Source organism: Tachypleus tridentatus, chromosome 7, assembly GCF_004210375.1.
Source record: "Tachypleus tridentatus isolate NWPU-2018 chromosome 7, ASM421037v1, whole genome shotgun sequence".
Lineage (NCBI taxonomy): Eukaryota > Metazoa > Arthropoda > Merostomata > Xiphosura > Limulidae > Tachypleus > Tachypleus tridentatus.
In genome coordinates, this window is record NC_134831.1 from 85702729 (window position 1) to 85730566 (window position 27838).

The 27838-nt window shown below is 34.3% G+C and overlaps 1 protein-coding gene across 10 annotated transcripts in view; it reads right to left on the reverse strand.

Moving 5' to 3' along the window:
* LOC143256093 (homeobox protein cut-like) overlaps nt 1-26451 on the reverse strand; it is a 159806-nt gene extending 133355 nt beyond the window's left edge. For 5 of the 10 annotated variants that reach the window (XM_076512831.1, XM_076512826.1, XM_076512819.1 and 2 more), the window contains exon 1: nt 25850-26450. The gene's annotated coding sequence lies outside the window, so the exon portion shown is untranslated. Of the gene's footprint in view, nt 1-9674; nt 10065-11572; nt 11663-25849 lie in introns of all 10 variants that reach the window. The other 5 variants (XR_013030996.1, XM_076512827.1, XM_076512821.1 and 2 more) reach the window with 4 other exon arrangements.
* Between the last annotated feature and the right edge of the window lie 1387 nt (nt 26452-27838).

Sequence of the window (27838 nt, forward strand, 5' to 3'; positions counted from 1 at the left end):
TAACAAGCCTTTCTTCTCTGGTGAACAAACTTTTAAACACGGATTATAAGTTGGTTAAAACGTATCCAAATTTTAAGAGAACTGGACACAACAAAAGTGAATTTCTAACGATTCTCTTATTGACATTTCTCAAGCTATTCTAAAGTAAGGTAAAATAAGTTTATTAATAAATAACTTTATATAATAAATTCCCCGTATTCTAGAATATCAATGTTTTTATTTACTTTTTCCTAAACAATCTGAGACAATTAATTAAACTCAATAAAGAAAATATTAAATAATTACTGGGTGACTAAATTTTCGGTAATATCCTCTTTTGTTTCGGTTATGTCTTATTTCCTTATCCTGAAGTACATTTTAAGAGTAAAGTGTTATTTGGGTGTTATTTCAATATTAACACCCTACAATGATAAAACGATGGGATTTTTCGCCCCTAAACAAAGGATTTGTAACAAATACACATATCGGTGCGAGTGTTTCGACTCCAGTTGTAATGCTCAATATTCCCAAGAGCGTGATTCCATGAAGTTCTGTGTCTTAAAGTGTCATTCTGATTTGATGTGTTGAATAGAAGCCTGTTGGAGCAGCGTAAATCTTCTGTCAACAAGTCAAGATACGCAAAAAATGAATCTTCCATCTACTTCTTCAAAGTTCTGTACTTGTGCCGCTGTGCTAGCGATAATTAGAAGTCAAGGGTACCTAAAATAGTACGAAACATACATGACAAGTATAACCATTAGGAGCTCTTTTATTCTTAACGAGATTTTTATCCACAGTAATTCAGCTATCCATAAAATTCCTTGAGTGTTGTACTTTTGTCAGAAGTAAAACGTTAGAACTGGATCCACGAAGCTACTTCAAAAACCAAGTGCTATCAGTTTATCGTTGGAACCACATACATAACAAAACGACCAGCTGCTAGATAACCCACACACAAAGACTACAAAACCAATCATAAGAGAAGACAAGCCGGCCTTACACTACTTAATCGACTTCATCTTCCACTCCCTTTGGCGCAGTAGCAAAATTCGAAAGATATAAAGTTTTCAATCCCTAAGCGCCAGTGTAAATCATTATTTTGAACATACCCCACTCAGCACTGTGCTATGCCAAACAACATTAGAAACAGTTGGAAAGCTTCATAGTAAGGAAGTATACAATCAAAACCAGCACTATGGCTATACTCTAAACCGGCGCCAGGGACAGATCTCCTGCCGTAACCTCGACCCAAGGCAACACTTCATTACTAACTTATGGTCCTAAGATGTCTCGAGTGTCGGTACAACTGATGAACAAAACCGACAGAGGCGAGATAAGATCGAACTTATTCTAGAAAGTCTTTCATTTGGAGACACGCCGAGCACTTCGCATAAGTGATTCAATGAGTGGTATTGCTTTTGAATAGTGAGTTTTTATGTCACAAAGTATACTTATCTTCATGGGAATATATTAATATATATAACACGAGCTTTAATTATATATAAATGCAAACAAACAGATGAATATTACTTATGCTTAAACGCTGTCCAACTCTATAATGAAAAACGTGAAACAAGCTTTAAGGAAGTTGAATTCGATGTCCAAGTTATTCCTGTCTTTAAAACATCTATTTTGCTGCTTTGTACATCAGAAACGGCAAAAACTTTTCACTTATTTCATGTACACCAGAAACGGCAAGAACTTTTCACTTATTTCTTGTACACCAGAAACAGCAGGACTTTTCACTTATTTCTTGTACACCAGAAACAGCAGAACTTTTCACTTATTTCTTGTACACCAGAAACAGCTTTTCAGGAAACAGCAGGAATTTTCACTTATTTCTTGTACACCAGACCAGACTTTTTACTTATTTCTTGTACACAGAAACAGGACTTTTCACTTATTTCTTGTACACCACAAACAGCAGGACTTTTCACTTATTTCTTGTAGACCAGAAACAGCAGGACTTTTCACTTATTTCTTGTACACCAGAAACAGCAGGACTTTTCACTTATTTCTTGTACACCAGAAACAGCAGGACTTTTCACTTATTTCTTGTACACCAGAAACAGCAGGACTTTTCACTTATTTCTTGTACACCAGAAACGACAGGAACTTTTCACTTATTTCTTGTGCATCAGAAACAGCAGGACTTTTCACTTATATCTTGTACACCAGAAACAGCAGGACTTTTCACTTATTTCTTGTACACCAGAAACGGCAGGAACTTTTCACTTATTTCTTGTGCATCAGAAAGAGCAAGGACTTTTTATTTATTCATTAGAAGGTGTTGTTTTGCTATGTACCTCATGACCGATCAATAAATAATTAATATTCAGAGAAAAAAAGTTTTCTTACTCTAAGTGAACAAGTGACAAACTAACAAACCTTGATTTTGACATTTTAAAAGATCGTCATTTGTAAAACAACTGCGGGTAAGACGAGAAGAGTAAAACACAATCAGGTAATTAGATTCTGTGTTAGTAACAAGAACATGATTTATAAACAATTACATTCTTCTATAAAAATGCTATAATATTGACATTGTCTACAGATTTATAGCACCACAACACATGAGATGATAATGATATAATTACAGACCATTACTTTCTAAAGCACCACAACACATGAGATGATAATGATATATTTACAGACCAATTCTCTCTATAGCACAACCACAGATGGGATGATAATAATATATTTGCAAACCAATACTTTCTATAGCACCACGACAGATGAAGTGATAATAATATATTTACAAACCAATACTTTCTATAGCACCACCACACATGAGATGATAATGATATATTTACAAACCAATACTTTCTATAGCACCAAGACAGATGGAATGATAATGATATATTTACAAACCAATACTTTCTATAGCACCAAGACAGATGGAATGATAATGATATATTTACAAATCAATACTTTCTATCAAACCAATACTTTCTATGGCACCACCAGAGATGGGATGATAATGATATATTCACAAACCAATACTTTCTATAGCACCAAGACAGATGGTATGAGAATGATATATTTACAAACCAATACTTTCTATAGCACCACCACACATGAGATGATAATGATATATTTACAAACCAGTACTTTCTATCGCACCACCACAGATGGGATGATAATGATATATTTACAAACCGATACTTTCTATAGCACCACCATGGAATGATAATGATATATTTACAAACCAATACTTTCTATAGCACCAAGACAGATGGAATAATGATATATTTACAAACCAATACTTTCTATAGATATATTTACAAATCAATACTTTCTATCAACCACTGATGGGATGATAATGATATATTTACAAAACAATACTTTCTATAGCAACACCAAAGATGGGATGATAATGATATATTTACAAACCAATACTTTCTATAGATGGGATAATAATGATATATTTAGAAACCAATACTTTCTATAGCACCACCACTGATGGGATGATAATGATATATTTACAAAACAATACTTTCTATAGCAACACCAAAGATGGGATGATAATGATATATTTACAAACCAATACTTTCTATCGCACCACCACAGATGGGATGATAATGATATATTTACAAACCGATACTTTCTATAGCACCACCACACATGAGATGATAATGATATATTTACAAACCAATACTTTCTATAGCACCAAGACAGATGGGATGATAATGATATATTTACAAACCAATACTTTCTATAGCAACACCACTGATGGGATGATAATGATATATTTACAAACCAATACTTTCTATAGAACCACCACAGATGGGATAATAATGATATATTTAGAAACCAATACTTTCTATAGCACCACCACTGATGGGATGATAATGATATATTTACAAACCAATACTTTCTTTCGCACCAAAACAGATGGGATGATAATGATATATTTATAATCCAATACTTTCTGTAGGAACACCACACATGAGATGATAATGATATATTTACAAACAAGTATTTTCTATAGCACCAAGAAAGATGGGATGATAATGATATATTTACAAACCAATACTTTCTATAGCACTACCACAGGTGGGATGATTATGATATATTTACAAACCAATACTTTTATGGCACAACCACAGATGGGATGATAATGATATATTTACAAACCAATACTTTCTATAGCACTACCACAGGTGGGATGATTATGATATATTTACAAACCAATACTTTCTATAGCACCACTACACATGAGATGATAATGATATATTTACAAACCAATACTTTCTTTCCCACCAAAACAGATGGGATGATAATGATATATTTACAAACCAATACTTTCTGTAGGAACACCACAGATGGGATGGTAATGATATATTTACAAACCAATACTTTCTATAGCACCAGCACAGATGGGATGATAATGATATATTTACAAACCAATACTTTCTATAGCACCAAGACACATGAGATGACAATGATATATTTTTAAACCAATACTTTCTATAGCACCACCACACATGAGATGATAATGATATATTTACAAACCAATACTTTCTGTAGCAACATGACAGATGGGATAATAATGATATATTTACAAACCAATACTTTCTATAGCACCACCACAGATGGGATGATAATGATATATTTACAAACCAATACTTTCTTTAACACCACCACAGATGGGATGATAATGATATATTTACAAACCAATACTTTCTATAGCACCACCACAGATGGGATGATAATGATATATTTACAAACCAATACTTTCTATAGCACCACCACAGATGGGATGATAATGATATATTTACAAATTAATACTTTCTATAGCACAACCACACATGAGAAAAGACAAACATTTCAACACATTACTACACCGTTGTAGCAAAGGAAAATCAGCATTCACGCAACCCAGTCGTAATTATAGAAGATACTGACAGTGATAGACAGTGCTTCCTCCAGGCTACACGATCACATAATAACCAATCAATTGCCGAGCACTTTATTACAGCAGTGTGCATCCTCAGTAATCGTGAGGAATCTCAATATGTTGAGGGCCTTAATAACTTTGGCAGTCAGTAGGCCTTGGTAACTTTGTAAAGCGGCTTAATGATCCAGTATGGTCCATGGTCTAAACATATCCTCTCATCTTCTCCCCTCCACCCCTAACCCGTTGGTAAAATAGTAGCCCAAGAGTTGGCGATGGGTGATGATGACTAACTGCCTTCCTTCTTGTCTTACACTGCTAAATTAGGGACAGCTAGGGCAGATAGCTCTCGTGTAGCTTTGTGCGAAATTCGAAATAAACCAAACCTCCCACCCCAAAACCACAATAAACTGTTAGCGCACGCGCAAATTGCTCTGATGTTGATATACATGAAAAAATTTACCTTGCAAATGGATTAAACAATTAGATTGAACACTAGTGATATGTAATCAACATAATGATATTTTAATGTCTTTTAACTCTAGCTAAACCCAAAAAAATTATTAAATCGATTTATCATAATACAGTTTACACATGATGTCAAAAGTATAAACGAAATTCCAAATAAAGCTGATAATTTGTGTGTGTTTTCTTATAGCAAAGCCACATCAGGCTATCGAAACCATGATTTTAGCGTTGTAAATCCGTAGAGATACCACTGTACTAGCAGTGGGCAACTTACTTTAACAAAATTAAACTTTCTGTAACAAAATTGGGCATATTCAAACTTAAACATTAGTAGAACAGTGAAAAGTTTTTTTATGTATCTTTAATATGCATTTTTTAATGCTCTATGAAGTTTAAAGTTTAAAATAATTACATACCAACTACAATAAATAACGACAGGTGGTGTTATCAGAATAGATCGTTTGCTGGTTCAACAGACTGGGAACCATTAGTTTTTGTTATATGATTTTCTGGACGTTATTAATGAAAATAAAATAATTATGTCAACAAATACAATTGTTAGTGAAACACATGAATGTGTTGCTTTGCTTCTTTCTTATTCAATTTTAAAAAATGGTGTAAGACGTAATTAGAAATATCGTTTTGAAACGTTATATAACCAACCGAAATCAAAAAACCTATTTAATTTCTCGGTCTAACACAACCTGGTACTTAGAGCGCTCAACTCACAGCTGGTGGGTCGCGGGTTCGAATCCCCGTCACACCAAACATCTCTGTCTTTTCAGCCTTTGGGGCGTCATGATGTGATGATCAATCCAATTGTAAGAGAGTGATCCAAAAGTTGTCGGTGGATGATGATGACTAGCCGCCTTCCCTTCAGTTTTTTACTACTAAGTTAGGAATGACCAGCGCAGATAGCCCTCGTGTAGCTCTGCATGGATTTCAAACCAGGGAAATTTATAGCTCTGTCATTGCCATGTTTATAGACAAATGCTAAGAATTATAATTTATTTCGGACGAATCACTCAACTGTGGGTGCGTTACGATGTTACAGTCTATTCCAAATATTATTGTCGGTGGTGTTTACTAGCTGCCTTCCCTCTAATTTATCACGGCTAGCGCATATTGGCCTCGTATAGAACTGCGCTAAATTCAAACCAGATCAATTTCTTTCTGAAAATGGCCAGGTACGGCCAGGTAGTTAAGGCGTTCGTCTCTCAATCTGAGGGTCGCGGGTTCGAATCCTCATCACACCAAACATGTTCGGCCTTTTGGCCTTGAGAGCGTTATTATGTGATAGGACATCCCACTATTCGTTGGCAAAATAGTAACCCAAGAGTTGGCGGTGGGTGTGATGACTAGCTGCCTTCCCTCTGGTCTTAAACTACTAGATTAGGGACGGCTAGCATAGATAGCTCTCGTGTAGCTTTGCGCGAAATTCAAAACAAACAAACTGAAAAAGATAGGTACAAGTTAACTTCCAACCCTAACGATCCAACAAATGAACACTTATATGTGTAAAATACCAAAAAATCATTGCGAAATGAACCTAACATTCTTTAATGTGTTAAGTAAAAAACAACATAGCACATATATCTTTTCAGTTTAAAAACAAACTAACCATAGAGTGGTAGTTCCTGTTGCCTTGTTCTGTTTCAAGGGAATTATGACAATAATTCTGCAGTATGTTTGAGGATTCGGCAGAATAAAATGCTGACTTTGATACCCGCGATTATCATAGCGTGTTGTATTTAACTTCAGTTTAACTTTTTTTTTGTTATTCATGCGAGGAAGGCACAGTTGGAAATAAAAATTCCAGGTTTTATTTTGTTTCTGTAACTGCTATAACGTTACAATATATAAATCTAAAACAAATTCGAGGAATATAGAATGCATGCAGGTGTGGATTGAAACAACTAACATTCCTACTTTCGGAGAGGATTAGTTACGCCAAATGACATAAAGATTTCCCCGTATATATATCCACACGATTTATATGTATATATACATATGAGAGGGAGGGGGACAATTGAGAATATTGTAAAGTATTAGATCTAATATCATTTGATCTAAGATCACATATTATTTAAAAGAAATTCAAGGCTAGATTTTACAACAACGAAACGAGGCTAATGAAAGTGCCCCCCCCTTTAGTGACACGGCGGGATGTCTGCGGGCTTGTAATTGTTTGTTTTGAATTTCACGCAAAGCTACACGAGTGCTATCTGCGCTAGCCGTCCCTAACTTAGCTGTGTAAGACTAGAGAAAAGACATCATCACCATCCGTCGCCAACTCTTGGGATACTCTTTTACCAACGAATAGTGGGATTGACTGTCGCATAATAACGCCCTTACGGCTGAAAGGGTGAGTATGTTTTGATGAGACGAGGTTTACGAGTCGAGTGCGTTAACCGCCTGGCCATGCAGGGCCCTTTGTCTCGTTCTTATTATTATTATGTATTATGTTTTACTGTATATTATCTTTAAGTGTTATGTTTTACTGTATATAATCTTTAAGTATTATATTTTACCGTATATTATCTCCTCTCATATGAACTTATCGCACGTTTTAATTTTATAATGTCATCCACCCATGAAACAAGAAAATACTGAAAATACTCAAAGTTTAACGAATTTTGAAACCATAATCATCGCATCTGGAAACTGGGTTTCAGTAGCCGTAGTTGGCAGAGCGCAGATATTGTGCTTAACTTCAAAACAAATAAACAAACAGTTATTACATATAAGTATTAGCCTCTATTATTCTCAGTGACTAAGCCTTGTTGTACTCTACAAATCTGCACAACACTTACAGTGTTTTTCCTCTTTGCTTTGATTAACGATACTTGCCTTCTGTGTAATTAAAAACACGTTCGAGGATTTGTGGTTCGCTTCACCTTGCTGCAGAAAAGCGCTAGGTTTAAATCACATCGAATGAGAAACTTAAAACTAGACAGAAGGCAGGAGTAGTTCATAAGAAATTATTCAAAACGTGTCCTGCTGGTACAGCGGTAAGTCTACGTATTTACAACGCTAAACTCAGGGGTTCGATTTCCCTTGGTGGGCTCAGCAGATAGGCCAATGTGGCTTTGCTATAAGAAAACATACATACACATACAAGACATCTAACTATTCGGTCAGACGAAAGTAACTTAAGATTAGATTAGTATGACTGACAAGTTACTTCCATTTAGTTCTTAAATCCAAAATTAGAATCAGCTATATAGTTTTACGCTAAAATTCTTGAATAAACAAATCAACTTTCCAATTACTTTTAACTCGTATTCTAGGTAAGCCTATCAACTTCCAAATTATTTTTAACTCGTATTCTAGGAAAGCCTATCAACTTTTCTCGTATTCTAGGAAAGCCTATCAACTTTTCAATTACTTTTAACTCGTATTCTAGGAAAGCCTATCAACTTTCCAATTACTTTTAACTCGTATTCTAGGAAAGCCTATAAACTTTCCAATTACTTTTAACTCGTATTCTAGGAAAGCCTATCAACTTTCCAATTACTTTTAACTCGTATTCTAGGTAAGCCTATCAACTTCCAAATTACTTTTAACTCGTATTCTAGGAAAGCCTATCAACTTTTCAATTACTTTTAACTCGTATTCTAGGAAAGCCTATCAACTTTCCAATTACTTTTAACCCGTATTCTAGGAAAGCCTATCAACTTTCAAATTACTTTTAACTCGTATTCTAGGAAAGCCTATCAACTTTCCAATTACTTTTAACTCGTATTCTAGGAAAGCCTATCAACTTTCCAATTACTTTTAACTCGTATTCTAGGAAAGCCTATCAACTTTCCAATTACTTTTAACTCGTATTCTAGGAAAGCCTATCAACTATCCAATTACTTTTAACTGTATTCTAGGAAAGCCTATCAACTTTCCAATTACTTTTAACCCGTATTCTAGGAAAGCCTATCAACTTTCAAATTACTTTTAACTCGTATTCTAGGAAAGCCTATCAACTTTCCAATTACTTTTAACCCGTATTCTAGGAAAGCCTATCAACTATCCAATTACTTTTAAACCGTATTCTAGGAAAGCCTATCAACTATCCAATTACTTTTCTTTACAACTATGCCATGCCCTTTTTTGTTCAAATAATGAAACAAGCAAATACGATGCTCAAATCGTCTGTTTATTGGTTGCTACCTCGCTGTGTAATAGCTGGAAGTTCTTGATTGATTAAGAAACCCTCTTCATAATTTTACCGAGAATATTCTTTCAACACGGTTACCGCCTCAAGTATTATATTTCTTATTTCGTCTCGTCTCTGAAAGAACAAAGAAATAAATTACATCGTACGTAGAACACTTACGAGAAACCAGGTGCTGAGAGGTTTGTGCAGCACTCTCTCGTCAAATCGAGCTTGGATAATACAGCAGCACGTCACGTTCCTTTATGTAAGCTCTAAACTTTAACCTGACCTCGTGATGAACCACTTCAGACCTAGAGCACGGCCAAACACTGTCTTCTCTTGCTTTATTTTACACTTCTTTAGAATGTTGCTGTCTTGAAGTGTCTCTTGTATCTGTTTGGTATTTTTTATCACATCTTGTACACACAAAGCCTAACTACTGCTGTTGGGATGACTGGCAGAGCTTCAAGTCGGTCAGGGGGCTGAGGGGAAACATGTGATCATCAAGAGCTGATCCTTCGTCACCAACGTACGTGCAGACACTCGACCACACTTGCAGGGATATAGCAACTATAAAATGACACATATAATGTACATAAATATGTATATGAACTCGTACCTTTACTAGTAGAATCATGGGCAATCAATCAGTCAATCTACGTGTGTTAATACTCTATTGTTGTTCCTGTCTAGAGATTTTCCCCAAATAAAAAAAAAAACAGCAACGTTTTTCTCAGCCCCACAATTAACAACCGAAAGTCTTCAAACTAAATATTATTTGAATTTCGCGCAAAGATACACGAGGGCTATCTGCGCTAGCCGTTCCAATTTAAGAGTGTAAGACTAGAGGGAAGACAGCATGTCATCACTATTCACAGGCCAACTCTTAGGCTACTCTTTTACCAACGAATAGTGGGATTAACTGTCACGTTATAACGCCCCCCCCCACAGCTGAAAGGGCGAGCATGTTCGGTGAAACGGGGATTCGAACCCGTGACCCTCAGATTACGAGTCGAGTGCTTTAAACACCTGGCCATACCGGGTTCTAAATGTTGTTAAGATATAAAGTATTTGTGTGTTTAAGTATTTTAAAGAAACATATTTGTGTGTGTGTGTGTGTGTGTTTTCTTATAGCAAAGCCACATCGGACTATCTACTGAGAGGAATCAAACAGCTGATTTTAGCGTTGTAAATTTGTAGACTTACCTCTGTATTAGTGGGAACATATAAAGAAACAAAATAACGGATTAAAAAAGGAAAACGTAAGGAAAAATATACAATGTGCGCATAAGTACGCATGTATCTATATCCATTTATGGGCATGTGTGTGTTTGTACCTTATCTTGAGTTACTCATTTTTATTTACCAAAAATGATAACTAATAATTATCTTTCCTCCGAGAAAAAAACACATTGGTTATAAAAATTAATCTCCTCTCCAAGTGGTTCAGAGCTAAGTCTCTGAAATCGTGTTTCAATGCCTCTTGTTGGAACAGCAAAAACAGCCCGTTGTGTAACTTTGTAATTAATTACAACCAGGGCCCAGCATGGCCACGTGGTTAGGGGGCTCGATTCATAATCTGAGAGTAGCGGATTCAAATCTTCGTCACACCAAACATGCTCACCCTTTCAGCCGTGAGAGCGTTATAATATGACGGTTAATCCTACTTCTTTGGTAAAAGAGTAGCCCAAGAATTGGCGGTGAGTGATGATGACTAGCTGCCTTCCCTTTAGTCTTACACTCCTAACTTATGGGCGGCTAGCGCAGACAGCTTTCGTGTAGCTTTGCGCGAAATTCAAACAACAACCAGAAGAAACACGATTGGATAATTGTGACAAACAGCAGTCTCGGTATCTCAATTATTTCTAATATTAGTGTTGACACGTTTATTATTAATTAAACTATTATTTTTCTTCATACAGATTTAATAACACGTTCCTTAATGCGTATTGTGCTCGAAGCATAATCTATCACTACTGTTTTTATGACGATTGTCTTTTTTCATGGAAGAAAGGATAATGGCTTTAACAACAAATAGATGCGTTGACTGCCTAATCCTAAGAAAAAAAATATTTTACCTGAAACCACAAGTACTAGAGATTTTTTTCTTGCTTTATACCTTTCTTGTGCGTGTTATGGGTCTTAGCTTTCTCGAGGTCGTACAAACCCTGGTAAGAAAATTGATTTGTGAAGAGAATACGAAAATAAACTTGGAAACACGAGCATGTACGGTATCTCATGGATTACACTACTGGTGACAAATAACAATCTTTTTCCTCTATATTTAGGACTGTTTAAAAAACACACCTCAGAAGCATGATACACAAATCAAGCTTCTATTTTCAGATCGTGTAAGATAAATAAACACCTGCTATCAAAACTCTGTAAATTATCCAGAAACAGATATTAATATGTTAGTAGTTTAAAGGTGTGAAGTCTGTAAATTATCTGGAAGCAGATACCGATATCTAATTAGTTTAAGGCTGTGAAGTCTGTAAATTATTTGGAAACAGATATTGATATATAATTAATTAAAAGGTGTGAAGTCTTGTTGTAACGAGCACGTCCAATATTTGTTAGATTCTTTAAAACAATATTTGAATACAAAATCTTTATTTAAGTAACAAACACTAATTTTAATTCAATCATCAAATAGTATTTAATTAATTAAGGTGGCGTGGCTACATTTTCTTTGTTGTTTTAAATGACATAAGTTTAGTTTAGCATATTACTATTACATATGACATCGAAATAGACCAGACGAAAAACAACTATTACTTTGATCAAAAGTTATTCTGTGTCTTGCGTATCGTGTTGCTATTCAACGTATATCACCGTCATTGTGTAATGATACTTAGTATAACACTACACAGCCGTAAAGATAATGTATTGGATACAAGTGTCGCACTATTTAATAACACGAAATAACAAACGTTTGTTCTGTTTTACTCAAGAACGACATCACTTTGTGTTGTAGGTTGTTAAGACCGGATTTGTTTTTGTGAAAACAAAAACGTTTTATGTTTTATTTCATTGAAGGACGTCATAAAAATTACATTTCAAACTTCATCTTGTTATTGACGTGTAGCTCGTGCTTTTTTGAAATAATTAACACGAAACACATTTTATTATTTTTTGTACCTAAAATTTTGTCCCAGAAAAAAAATTCAGAATGCTAAAAATCAAACACCATTTCAAATGTTTTTATATTCCTGGTACTATATAATGTAGTGTGTGTGGGTTTTCATGTAGCAAAACCACATCGGGCTATCCGCTGAGTCCACCGAGAGGAATCTAACCCCTGATTTTAGCGTTGATATAATGCAATCGTCACTTAAACATTCGCTATAAATGAGCTGAACTTTAACAGTGATCTGATCGTAAGATTAAATATTTGAATCATTAAATCATTTGAATTAAATAGCAGAGGACGCAACTCATCCAGATTGCGATTACAAACTAGCTGTTGTAGAATGAGGTTCATCACTTGGTACCAGAATCTGAAAGTTAAATTGGTTTCATTATGGATCTCTTCCCTTATGTCATAGCCTGAGAGTTGATTTGATCCTTGCAGTAGGCACAAAGTAGATATCCCATTGTGCAAATTCGTGCTTAACAACGATCGAGATGTGAATCAGTCACATAGTCCCTCAAGTTGTAACATTTACAAGTTTTCAACGTGTGCTTTTTTAATCAGTTACATATTTCCTCAAATTGTAACAAATTTCATTGAGGTTTTTTTTTTTAAATCAGTCATTTGGTTCCTTAAGTTGTAACATTTACAAGTTTCAACGTGATTGTTTCTGTAACAGTTACTTAGTTCCTCAAGTTGTAACATTTACAAGTTTCAACGTGATCGTTTCTCTAACAGTCACTTAGTTCCTCAATTTGTAACATTTACAAGTTTCAACGTGATCGTTTCTGTAACAGTTACTTAGTTCCTCAATTTGTAACATTTACAAGTTTCAACGTGATCGTTTCTGTAACAGTCACTTAATTCCTCAAGTTGTAACATTTACAAGTTTCAAAACAGATGTACTTAACAATCATACTGGCTTGATTAAGAGTCTTTAGTAGCATATAAAGTATACCACTGTTTACAAAGTTTTACAGTTCAAAGCAGAAGTACTGTCAGTAAAGTTTCACACTCTAAATAAGGTACAATTTTAACATCACACTCTCTTTTAGTGTTCAAAATATTCAAGTGGTTGATCATTTTTATTAGACATACTCAACCTATAATACACTAAAAAAAAACTGAAACACATTTCACTTCTCTCAGTGAATCTAGAATCAATACTTTAAGGTTAAGTCATATGTCCAAAAAGTATCATAACACGCGTGACAAAATAATATTTTTGATCGATACAATTTTGAACATCGAAAATGTATACACGACAATCGATGTCGGTAATTTTACTGTTTTATAATCAATAAATAATTATCTCACTTCAGTTTTTATTGAAAAATATTAAAAGTGTATCGTAAAATAATAGTGTATAGTTACAAACGGTGGAACTGGTTAATAAAATATACTTACTAAAGGTGGAACTGATTAATAAAATATACTTACTAAAAGTGGAACTGATTAATAAAATATACTTACGAAAGGTGGAACTGATTAATAAAATATACTTACGAAAGGTGGAAATGATTAATAAAATATACTTACTAAAGGTGGAACTAATCAGTAAAATATGCATACTAAAGATGGAACTGATCAATAAAATATATTTAGTAAAGGTGGAACTGATCAATAAAATATACTCACTAAAGGTGGAACTCAGCAGTAAAGTTTGCATACTAAAGATGGAACTGATCAATAAAATATATTTACTAAAGATGCAACTGCTCAATAAAATGTACTTACCAAAGGTGGAACTGATTAATAAAATATACTTACTAAAGGTGGAACTCATCAGTAAAATATGCATACTAAAGATGGAACTAATCAATAAAATATATTTACTAAAAATGGAACTGATCAATAAAACATACTCACTAAAGGTGGAACTGATCAATAAAATAAACTTACTAAAATATGCATACTAAAGGTGGAACTGATCAATAAAATATATTTACTAAAGGTGGAACTGATCAATAAAATATATTTACTAAAGGTGGAACTAATCAGTAAAGTATACTTATTAAAGGTGGAACTGATAATTAAATATGCATACTAAAGATGGAACTGATCAATAAAATATATTTATTAAAGGTGAAACTGATCAATAAAATGTACTTACTAAAGGGGAAACTGATCAATAAGATAAACTTACTATAGGTAGAACAAATCAATAAAGTATAATTTCTAAATGTGGAACTGATCAACAAAATATATTTACTAAATAGGAAGTGATCAGTAAAATATACTTACTAAAGGTGGAACTGGTCAATACAATATACTCACTAAAGGTGGAATTGCTTAATATTATGTATTTATTAAGGATGGAACTGCTCGATGCAATATATTTATTAAAGCTGTTATTGCTCCATATTTTCCGACAAACCGTTCAAATTACTTTCATAACGAAATAAAACTTGTTCGAATGAGTTTAAAATTATATTAATTTATATTTAAAATTTCTGTGGAGAAAAAATTTCAATATCAATGAATATCGCTGATTGTAATCAATCCCATAGAAAGTATAAACTTCATTCAAGCATAGCATTTTTGTGAAGAGGTGAAAAATGGGTAAAAAGCTAGACCACTCGTTTCGAAATTCACTTTCTATATATAACACAAGGCGTAATGTGATTTCAACCCGTGAGCTCAAAAAACAAATACCTCTAACTTTATCAACTGATAACAGTTAAATCCGCGGGCACAGTATCACCGAGTATAACAGAGGGTTGATAGAAGCTCGGTGCTTGGTGAGTCCGGATTGCGAACTCGAGAATTCTTGGTTTGCATTTCGTTTCTTCAGAAATGCGTCCACACTTTTTTTGGGCTATGTATGCACTATAAGTATTAATACTTTTCAATCAGTCTATAATAACCTTAAAGCTTGTGTTTAGTGCTCGTTGGCTTGTTGCTTTCTCACTTGTCTACCATTTATGGTTGACTAATGAAATGTACTTACAACTATAACGAATGTTAGGTTACAAACAACTTGAAACATTTACATAACTGGTGAAGTTTATATGCCTGAGTCAGGTTTCGTTTTTTTCAAATTTCGCGCATCGCTACACAACGGATATCTGTGCTAGCCGTCCCTAATTTAGCAGTCTGAGACTAGATGGAAGGCAGCTAGTTATCACCACCCACTGGCAATTCGTGGACTACTCTTTCACCAACGAATAGTGGAATTGACAATCGCATTATAACGTCCCCACGGCTGAAAATGTGAGCACGTTTGGTATGGCGGGGATTTGAACCCACTACCCACAGATTACGAGTCAAGCGCCCTAACCATCTTGACCAACTGAGCCGTCTGTGTCAGAAAATTCGAACAAGGTTCACAAAGAGCTGTTAAAGCACAGCTGACTCTAATTTTGAACTAATAGATTAGAATGTGATGTTTATTATTCTGTCGCACCAACTGTCAACTGTTCAGTTAATCTTCTTGATTCGGAGGTTTCACCGCTATTCTTATAATGCATCCATGGCCTTAAAGTGTAGAAGGTTTTTATTTAGTGCTACCAGCCGCGAACCATGAACCATCGAATTCTTAAACTAGATATACTAGATGGTAGCAAGAACAGCGTTCCATAGGATTACAGAAGTAGCGCGCTAGTGTAGACTGTTAAGATGTTAATAAATTTAATATTTTCGAAATAGGTAATAAATTTATGAACTATACGATTCCGTTACTTATTTTTACCTCGATGCAAGATTCTAACTATTGTATTACAGTCATCTACAGGCTCAAGTGATTGAGGAGCTGCAGTATATATTAGTCTAAAGCTTGTTACAAACAATAGCAAAAGTTATTAGCACATAAAAGCTGTACTTATTTTATTTTGTTGTCATTACCAACCAGTGTTCAGTTTGAAAGCTATGATTTAAGTGTATATATATGGCCTACAAGTGTATACTTGTACTCCAGTATGAATGCCACGTGTAGTTGCTGACGTCTAAATAATCGGCAGTGAATTACAAAGGCGTGTCATTGGATAAACTGAAGCTTACCAAGTGTGGTTCTAAAGTAGGCTGCACATGGCCTGGTGAATAGCATGCTCCGATTGTGAATCCTAGGGTTCATAGTTGCTCGCACGTGAAAAAAAAGTGATCCATACTTTATAAGTTATACTGATTTCGCAATAACAATAGCTGAAAAGTCCAAGAGTTACCGGTGAGTGCTGTAAGTTAATTCACTTAACTCTATGGGTCCAAAAGCAACGTAACACATACCATCTTACAGAATATTTTCAACTTTGGTAATTCAAAAGCAACATAACACATACCACCTTACAGAATATTCTCAACTTTGGTAATCCAAAAGCAACATAACACATACCATCTTACAGAATATTCTCAACTTTGGTAATCCAAAAGCAACATAACACATACCATCTTACAGAATATTCTCAACTTTGGTAATCCAAAAGCAACATAACACATACCATCTTACAGAATATTCTCAACTTTGGTAATTCAAAAGCAACATAACACATACCATCTTACAGAATATTCTCAACTTTGGTAATTCAAAAGCAACATAACACATACCATCTTACAGAATATTCTCAACTTTGGTAATTCAAAAGCAACATAACACATACCATCTTACAGAATATTCTCAACTTTGAATCCAAAAGCAACATAACACATACCATCTTACAGAATATTCTCAACTTTGGTAATTCAAAAGCAACATAACACATACCATCTTACAGAATATTCTCAACTTTGGTAATCCAAAAGCAACATAACACATACCATCTTACAGAATATTCTCAACTTTGGTAATTCAAAACCAACATAACACATACCATCTTACAGAATATTCACAACTTTGGTAATTCAAAAGCAATATAACACACACCATGTTCCAGAATATTCACAACTTTGGTAATTCAAAAGCAATATAACACACACCATGTTCCAGAATATTCACAACAGCTTTGTTGCACGATGTTTAATATGATAAGAAAACAGCATGGAAACTGACTAACTTACATACAACCTTCTTTTTTGTAGTCAATCTTGAAAGAAATTCTAGAGTAAACAAGGATATCTATGTCGTGTAGTACTAAGTCTTATCGGAGTTTTTACGGTATGTTATTAAAATGTCTTCTCGATTAAAATATAGCCTACCAATAAAATCGTCCACCGGCCGAGACGCACTAACCTTACTAGTAATAGAGCAAACATGATCAGCCATGATCTAGCAATACTAAAGTGCTAGATTGAATAAATATCGTCGAATTATGTTACAAGCGGAAAGAACAGCACATGTCAGAATATGGACGTCGTTGGTTAGCGCAAGGTTATACATACTATGTAGGGGCTATCTCTTCTCTTTTTCTCTCTGCTTACTACAATTTTTAGCTCACTGGCCTCACTGGATCAGTAGTAAGTCGAAAGGCTCATAACGTTAAAAATTTGGTTTCGATACCCGTAATGGGCACATCACGGATAACCAATTGTGTAACTTTATGATTCGTATAAATACTATAAAACAAATAACACTCGAGAGCATCAAAACAAGAGCGAATATGAACTATTATTGTTTCTTGTTTTGTTTTTACAACAATGTAAAGTTTCTTTTTTCAAAGAACAATACACAGATAATCATGTTTAGAAACCTTCAACCTACACACCTGAAAATCTACTATATATGGTTCTGTAATTGTGGATAAATAAATACGAAATACCAAACAAATTATAGCAAGAAATCTAGTAGTTAATGTCATGTCATAAAGACCATTTTTTCACGGTTTGCTCCATTTGTAGCACGTGTTCTAGGTGTGGGAATTCTCACAGATAGAATTAGGTTTAAAACCTAGATTCACCTTACTTTATTGTGACAGGAAATTAGGAGACAGTTTAAGTGGAGTGACGATAACAAGACAGTTAAATAAACTGACAGAAAGTCTAGAACTATTAACCGAAATCTACAGAACCACAAGATAATATTGAGACACATTAGGAGTAGACGATAACAAGACAGTTAAATAAACTGACAGAAAGTCTAGAACTATTAACCGAAATCTACAGAACCACGAGATAATATTGAGACACATTAGGAATAGATAGAAGGACCATGAGCTAATATTGAAACACATTAAGAATAGATAGAAGGACCATGAGCTAATATTGAGACACATTAAGAATAGATAGAAGGACCATGAGCTAATATTGAGACACATTAAGAATAGATAGAAGGACCATGAGCTAATATTGAGACACATTAAGAATAGATAGAAGGACCATGAGCTAATATTGAGACACATTAAGAATAGATAGAAGTTGAAAATATAACCTTTTTTTTGTATTGTGTGACATAACAGAGAACCAACAATGGGAAAATTCTAGCTTTGAATTTACGCGTCACACTTAAAAAGCATGCGATGAAATAGACCTAAATAACACAAAATATAAGATGTGGGAAAATGATAAAAGCAGGATATAAAATATCAAACATTTGCCTTACACTTGTACAAGTGAAATAATGTAAGGATGGTAAGTCAGGGTGACTTATCTACTGTTTTAGAATCACTATACTACCGTGGTGGTTTAGCCTGATTTTAATGTTTTGGAATCACTATACTACCATTATGGTTTGGCCTGATGTTCATGTTTTGGAATCACTATACTACCATGATGATGTACCCTGATGTTAATGTTTTGGAATCACTATACTACCATGGTGGTTTAACCTGATGTTAATGTTTTAGAATAACTATACTACCGTAAGCCTCCCGCTAGTATAGCGGTAAGTCTACGGATTTACAACGCTAAAATCATGGGTTCGATTCCCCTCGTTGGGTTCAGCAGATAGTCCTATGTGGCTTTGCTATAAGAAAAACACACACGCACATACTGGCATGGTGGTTTAGCCTGATGTTAAAGGTTTTGGAATCACTATACTACCATGGTGGTTTAGCCTGATGCTTGAGTATTATTAGGTTAGCATCGGATTTCAATACTTGCAATGGGCAAAGCAAAAATAGCCGATTATGTAACTTTGTGCTCAACAGCAAAACAAACAAATTCGTAGGATAATGCAAAGTAAAATTTATTTAGGAATTTTTCTATTAAAATATTTTATATGTACAAACCTTGTTGAGACAAAAATGTGTTAAACAGTTTTCTATTCAAATCTCCTCCATATGCAGGGTTTGTCCAAACCAATATTTACTGAATATTTTAATATTTAATATTTTATATTAAAGTTTCCTTTATGTGTAAATTTTGTCTGAGCAAAAATTTGGTTAACAATCAAAATCACTTTGTCTAAATCAAAATGTACTTAATAATGTTAGATTAAAATATACATATGTCAAAGCAAGTGGACTTAATAATTTTCTATTAAAATATCCTACAAGCGCAGATTTTGTCCTTATTATGTAAAGTGCCTTGAGGCTAACTTATTTTTCTGAGAGGGTCGTCTGTTTATCTGAGATCTGAACTCAAACATCCAGTGTTGTAAGACTGTATCTTCCACTTTACTTCACTGTACTTTTATTTTGACCCCCCAAAAATGTAGATGAAATCGTAATTGGAAAATGCAAATTATATTAAGTAAAAAACTTCAGTACGAAGATTATGCAGAAAACATTGCGTGGAGAAAAATATAGCAGACGAGAGAAATCGACCTAAAGAAAGAGATTTTTAAACATTTTATGAAGAGAAAGACAAAACATATAATTAATATGTTTAAATCTAATGGGTTTATAAACACTAATGCTGTGACTTTTGAAATAATAAAAGGTCTGTTTAGTTACCAAAACAAGTGAAAAAATCAATGTAAAGTTAAAAAAAGACGAAATTCCTAAAAACAGTGAACTAACCAGTAAAACTAATGAGAGAGTGAGCCATCTGGTGGCTAAAATTATTAGTATATTATCCTATGATTGGTATGCTTTAATTTTCGTGCCAAACTACACGGTGGCTACCTACGTTATCCGTCCTTAATTTAGAACTGATAGGCTAGAGGGAGGGCAGCTAATCAACACCACCTACTGTTAACTTTTGGAAGTACTCTTTTACCAATGAATAGTGAAATGTACCTTCGTTTTATAACATTCCCATGGCAAAAAGAATGACATTTTTCGGTGACGAAGATTCAATATCGTGATCTCGCAGATTGCGAGTCAGGTGACCTGACCAACAGGCTACGCTGGGGCTCGTTATCTCCGGTATGACATAATATGACATAACTGAAAGGTTTCATTTTCGTTTTAACTTAAATGCCAAGACGAAGAGAAAAAACAATGCTTCCGCGAAGCGGCATACATTATTGAAATGAGTATATAAGCAAAATTTTGCTCTAACAAATTAATTCCCCCCAGTGACGCAGAGGGGAGCTTGAGGGCTTAGGAATTCTTAAATTCTGAGTTTAATCGCAGGCCTAATCGCATAACTGGTTAGGAGCCTTCTGTAGATATAGGCGTATATCAGTATTCAGTCTTGTTTAAGAATCATTATGAACACTGCTGTTTATAAACACGAATAATAAATAATCAAGATGCTAGAGGGCGTTTCACAATGAGCTAACACTGAATATTTGTTTTTAATATTCAGTGTGTCCGCCACCGTTTTACAACGATGCATGCATACAAGCACTAAACAAGTGTATCACACGCAATGCACATTTTCTAGCGTGACTGACTTCACTGTTATTTGTAGAGAGGTTATTCTGCACTGGAAATAAGTAGGCTTGCTTATTATGATACACCCTGTACTTATCCTTCGAATTCTTATAATACATTCATTCAAGCGAGAAAAATTGCAACTGGTACGACAGGCGTACTCTCTTCACATGTGCAATTTCAAATTTCAGTTATAAAAATATAAACATTCTTTCCGGAAACAACTTAGTAATATAAAACATTTCGAAAATGGGCAATTACACGAATATTCTGTGTCTTCTATTAAATATGGGCCTGGCATGGCCAGGTGGTTAAGGCGCTAGACTCGTAATCTGAGGGTCGCGGGTTCGAATCCCTGTCTCACCAAAGATGTTCGCCCTTTCAACTGTGGGGTGTTATAATGTGACGGTCAATCCCACTATTGGTTGGTAAAAGAGTATCCCCAGAGGTGGCGGTGGGTGGTGATGACAAGCTGTCTGTCCTCTAGTCTTACACTGCTGAATTAGGGACGGCAAGCGCAGATAAACCCTCGTGCAGCTTTGCGCAAAATTCAGAAACAAACAAACAAACGAATCTATTAAATATTTTGTGCAAATTACCTAAAAGTACATAAGTGAAAAATATAAACATATATGCTAACAATAATATATTGAAACATCCATTATATTTTAAATAAAAATGTTTTTAAAATTAAGCCTTGTTTTATTAGTGTAAAATATTAACGAAAACTTACATATATAATACTTTTTAATAACAATGTTACTAACAACATTATGTTTATTGTTATTTTTTAACTTAAGAATAAATTACTCGGTCTATTGTTCGTATCTAATCACGTTTGTCCGTGTTATTAATGCACTTGTGTCGCAAGTGTAAGGTTATGAGTAACATACATTCATAATTATTGTTTATACTGTTTGTAGTTAATCCAATAAAATAAGTATTTTGTAATTCATCAGTCACTATATCTTTCTCATTGTCCTTGTACTTGGCGTAGGAGCTCTGAAGTTTAGGCTTAATTACATTAGCCTAATTGTAACTCGCATGTATTTATTTTTATTTTAAGTTTAACTACAACGTAGGCAAGTATCTGTGACAAGATAATCAAATTCTTAAATTTTATGCGATTGTGGTACCGACATGCATGAGAATAATAAATATCATACATATGTGTAATAACTATGTCATCACGGCATTACAAAGAAAAAGGAATCTTCAACAGCTGCAGCTGTAATTAGATCTCAAATCGGTCAAAAGACGAAGCTATGAACTGAAAGTTTGTACATGAAAAAATCCCCAAAACTCAGAGCTATTCTATGAGCTGTTGTGTAAAGAAAGATCCATATGGGTTCGTTATAAAAACTAAGTTATTTAAAATAGTTTAAAAGCTATATTTGTTTGATGTTTGTTACATTACAATTAAGAAAACACTTCTATCTAACTATTATAAAGACCTTTAGGTTTTATTTCTTGTTACAACAACGAAACTCAAATGAAATTCAACATGTTTCTGTTACCTTACTTCATTCTAAACTACATAAGCTATTGTTACCCTACTTAACACTAAACTACACAATTAATTGTTACCTTATTTACTACTAACCTACATAAGCTATTGTTACCCTACTTAACACTAAACTACACAATTAATTGTTACCTTATTTACTGCTAAACTACATAAGCTATTGTTACCCTACTTAACACTAAACTACACAATTAATTGTTACCTTATTTACTACTAACCTACATAAGCTATTGTTACCCTACTTAACACTAAACTACACAATTAATTGTTACCTTATTTACTACTAACCTACATAAGCTATTGTTACCCTACTTAACACTAAACTACACAATTAATTGTTACCTTATTTACTACTAAACCACATAAGTTATTATTATCTTACTTTACACTAAACTAAAACACGTTATCGCTACCTTACTTGACACTAAAATACACAAATTATTGTTACCTTACTTACTACTAAACTACATAAGTTATTGCTACCTTACTTCACGATAAACTGTACATGTTATTGTTACCTTATATAATACTAAGCTACACATGTTGCTACTTTCTTACCTCACAACATTTAATGTTTGAGCACTCAATTCTACAGTAACGTTAAGTTTATTGTTCTAATGTTCTACACTTCATTATTGTGCCATTTAATACCACAATGCTCAACATAAAATACTACAAAGTGTATTGTGGTATTTAACGTTGTTTGGACACCCAACAGTACACTACCTACACGTTATTATTCTAGTACTGTATTATACATAGCTATAATATTTAATGTTTCAATATTCAACAATACCGTACTACAATAGTTACTGTTTTACTACTTAACATTACGGTATTACAAACCATATTGCTCCATTTTGTACAATGTTCTACGTTTCAGGAACTGACCACGACAGTTTCACAAAGTTCATTGTTCAAAATGTTCACGATACAATGTCTCAAAATTGAACACTTAACTATTTTACACTCTAAACCCTGCGTAAGTTACTCCATACGCTAAATCAATCAAGTGTTATAATTAACTTCATCCATCTTTGAATTTATTATTTATGACGTAATAGCATGCACTCAAGCGATTGATAGAAATGTACCAGAACAAAGGCCTAAACTTTCATCGACACTTGCAGTCGCTTTCGGATTTCAGCTCGTTCAAGTATAGCTGTTGAATAGGCTTAAGAGATAATCTCTTGGTACTGTCTGTCGTTGAGTAATTAGGCAGTTCTGGAGGAACCATTAAACGTATACACGTCAACAAGAAAGATGAAACAACTTTGCTGTCAATTTACCGAAACTTGTGTAAAATGAAAGATAAAATTTTAAATTATTTTGTGATGCTGTAACGTGTTGAAAGCTAAAACACTGGACTGTTATTACTTTAGGCACTTCAAAGTTTAACATTATAAGGTTAAAATTATTCAAAGTGATAAGGAAAAATAGGTATTTTGTCTAAAAAAATAAACATTTAGAATTTTTTTAAAACTCCATTTTTAATGATATAAGAAAAATATAACCGAATAAGTTATCTTTTTTTTAATGCAAAACTGCACAAAATAAGCTTCCTGGATTGTATCCTTCGTGAGAATCAAACATCGAATTCTACCATTTTGTGTATATTTTACACAAATTTGGTACCTATGGCAATATGTTACAGAAATCTAAAGTTACGGGAGTTACCTCCTGAATAAGGAAACCGATTCTTTTTGTTATTGCTATTATACAATGAAATAGTTATTCCTTAGACTCTTGTTCTCATGTGTTGAATCAGGAGCTCACAGTAGACACACGTAATCATCTCTCGGCAATTCACGATAACAATGAGTATTCATCTCTCGGTAATTCACAATAAAAACACGTATTTACATCTCAGTAATTCACAACAGAAATGCGTATTCATTTCTCAGTAACTCACAGTAGAAACATGTATTTACATTTCGGTAATTCAAAATAGAAATACTTATTCATTTCTCGGTAATTCAAAATAGAAATACTTATTCATTTCTCGGTAATTCACGATAGAAATACTTATTCATTTCTCGGTAATTCACAATAGAAACATGTATTTACATCTCGGTAATTCACAATAGAAACACATATTCAGATTTGGCTCGTTAAGTGTTTTCTTTTTTACAAACTTGTAAAGTTTTCTATTAAAAGCTAACACAAAACATCGGGCAGTGTTTAGCAAAACCTTTAAAGGCGTGATAACCATCCCTAAAGTGATTACTATACGCTTAGCTACATTCAAAATAGTAACTATGTGTGTAGTACGCTAAGCCATTCATACAATTTGTTTATTTGCATTTGTTGTTCAGAGGGTTCTGCTTCACAGGTGAGCTTTTAACTCCCTAAATACATATATACACCTAAACAACTCCCTAAATACATAAACCTAAACAGTTCTCTTTTTAAAATCAGCTAGAAATTTGTTTGGTTGAAGCTAAAAACAAAGCTACACAATGGGTTATCTGTGCTTTGCCCACCAAGGGTATCGAAATTCGATTTTTTAGCGTTGTAAGTTCGCAGACATACCTCTGTGCCACTGGGAGACCAACTAGAAATACTGAGATAAGAGAAAACAATATGTTGTTATTATCCATTAACGAAACTTGATATTTTTTGGGTCTTATAGAAGCAATATAAATCAAATCATCTCGTATTTCGTGTTCTATATATTCATTTGTTACTGTCATAATTAAATAAATATTTTATATTCCACTAATTAAACCTTTTATCCAAAAATTGTGACAATTTATATATTTTTTATTAAAGCTGTTAAACTTAATATCGTGAGATAGGATATCATTGTTCATAATATATAGAAACTGGTGTAGTGTGAGTATTTTACTAGTAAAATAGGAATCCGGTAGGGTTAGTTTTCACGGGATGAAGTCAAACATTCTACATTTCTACATAATTCGTAATTTCACTTATCCACGCTTTTGTTTCTTTTCAATTCGAACATTAAAAGGATATATTTACATTCAAATGAATACTCTTACGAATACGTAATGGTCGCTAATAAATCTAATGGATTTAAATCTTTACAAAACGTTAAAATTTGACCTACTATCTCCTTGATGAGGACTGGAGCTTCAACATTTCTATCACAATATTTTCCATTCAAAACTGTCTTCTCCTAAGATCTGCGCACGGAATACACGAAAAGAGCCGAAAGAAGTTTGTGGGTGCTTCTGAAATAAAGACCAATCAGTGAACCAGTTCATTACAAACCATTCGTAGAGATCAAAGCAAGTACCGTATATATATATTTAACTTGCCATATTCCATACACCAGATGCCAATTTAGCCAGTCATTTTCCACCCTCTGTTTAAGTCACGGAGATAGTGTAGCTTTGCTAGCCTGCGGGCTAGTGACTGCCAGATCCCCGCGGGACAGTTCAGAGTCTTTTATTACGGTTCCACCGAGTGAGGAGGACCACAGCAGAGCACGAGTTTCTCTACAACCTCGGCTAGAGACAGTGAACGTTGACAGAAACTTTGTAGACGGGTTTGTGCAGCGTTTTTTTCTCACACGTTTCAAGGGAAGATTATTTGTGGCTATAAGTTCTCTTCTTAACTCCGCCTAAACGTCCCAAATCTGAGAGTACGGAACAACGTACGGAAACACGCTCGTCTCTCACTCGAGTGATAACTTGCATCTGAACGCACACATCACGCCCGCTGTTTGGGCGGGTTTATCTACGCGGGCTAAACGCTCACGAGCTGTGACGACACAACATTGCTCGTTCACGCATTGGGCTGCCACGAGCTCCACACTGACTGGCAGGATATCACGAGGTGTTTAATGACACGGGTACAAAGAAAGATTATTCATCTGTTGTTTCTTCTTTTTTTTTCTTTACCGTTATTATTGTCACAACCCAAAGAAAAACCGAATGCCACCTCTGATCTTCAGGTCCATGACAGAGCTGCAACACAAGCAACGCCAATTGTCTTCTTTACAAATAATAAAGTCATGCGTAAAATTGCTGTTTCTTTTCTGTCATTTCACGCTCGCGCCGGGCAATGCAACCACTGTTCCAACATTTGTCAAGTCCAGCGTCAAGGGTTTAATGCAACGCGGCTTTTTAACTTTACCCTAACTCTTTCACAATAGTGTATAAAACTGTGAATAAAACGGTTCAACTTCTGCCAACGTAGGCTCTTATTTTATTTTTGTCCATTCTTGTAACAGCTACAAGTAGCTACGTGTAGATCTTGAGCAGAACCAGTTTTAAGTTGACTTAAATGGATAAATATTTAACTTTAAAATATCCGTGTTTGACTTCAAAATCTAGATTAGACTGAATGAAATTAATAAGCCTCGTTTCGTATCCAATGCTGTAACTTTAGATGTCTTATCCCTGTACAAGTTTCCATTTTATCATGTTCTAACTTCAAAGAATTTCTCAACACCTGCAAAAGTGTTCGTTTTTCCTGGTGGGTGAACTACCATGAGCCTCACACTAAAGGTCTGAGATTACGATTACCTACTAACATTCTACTAACACAACTTGCCATATCGATCCTCAATTTATTCTTCTAATTCGACATTCGTAAGTATTTCACCACCGTAGAGTGTCAAACTGTTTAAAGAGTTCAGACAAACAGATCCCTGAGGATACATTTCTGCCAAAAGCATGTTTCTGATCATCAGACTATGTTCTATAACGCCTGGCACCGCAAATAACATGTCATTCCTGACGGAACAGAGTGTGTGTCAGATCTATCGAATGATAAAGTCTTAACCAACACCAACCCATTGTTTTAAATACTTGTATGTCAGGGGTATCACAAAGTATCTAATGATATTAGAAATGCTTCGAAACAAAGGTAAGTTAAAGAACTAATTTTGTGAACAAGGGAAACCCATTATGGCGCTCATCAATTTAGATTAAGAAAATCACGAACGTGACACACGAAGTAAATAAAATGTTCTTTTCAACTCTTACGACACACTTCACTTACAAATACAATGGGACTTTATCTCTTTATAGGAAAGTCCTCAAATTATCGGCCTTGGGATTACTTCAGAGCTATCCTCCCGTTTCTACTT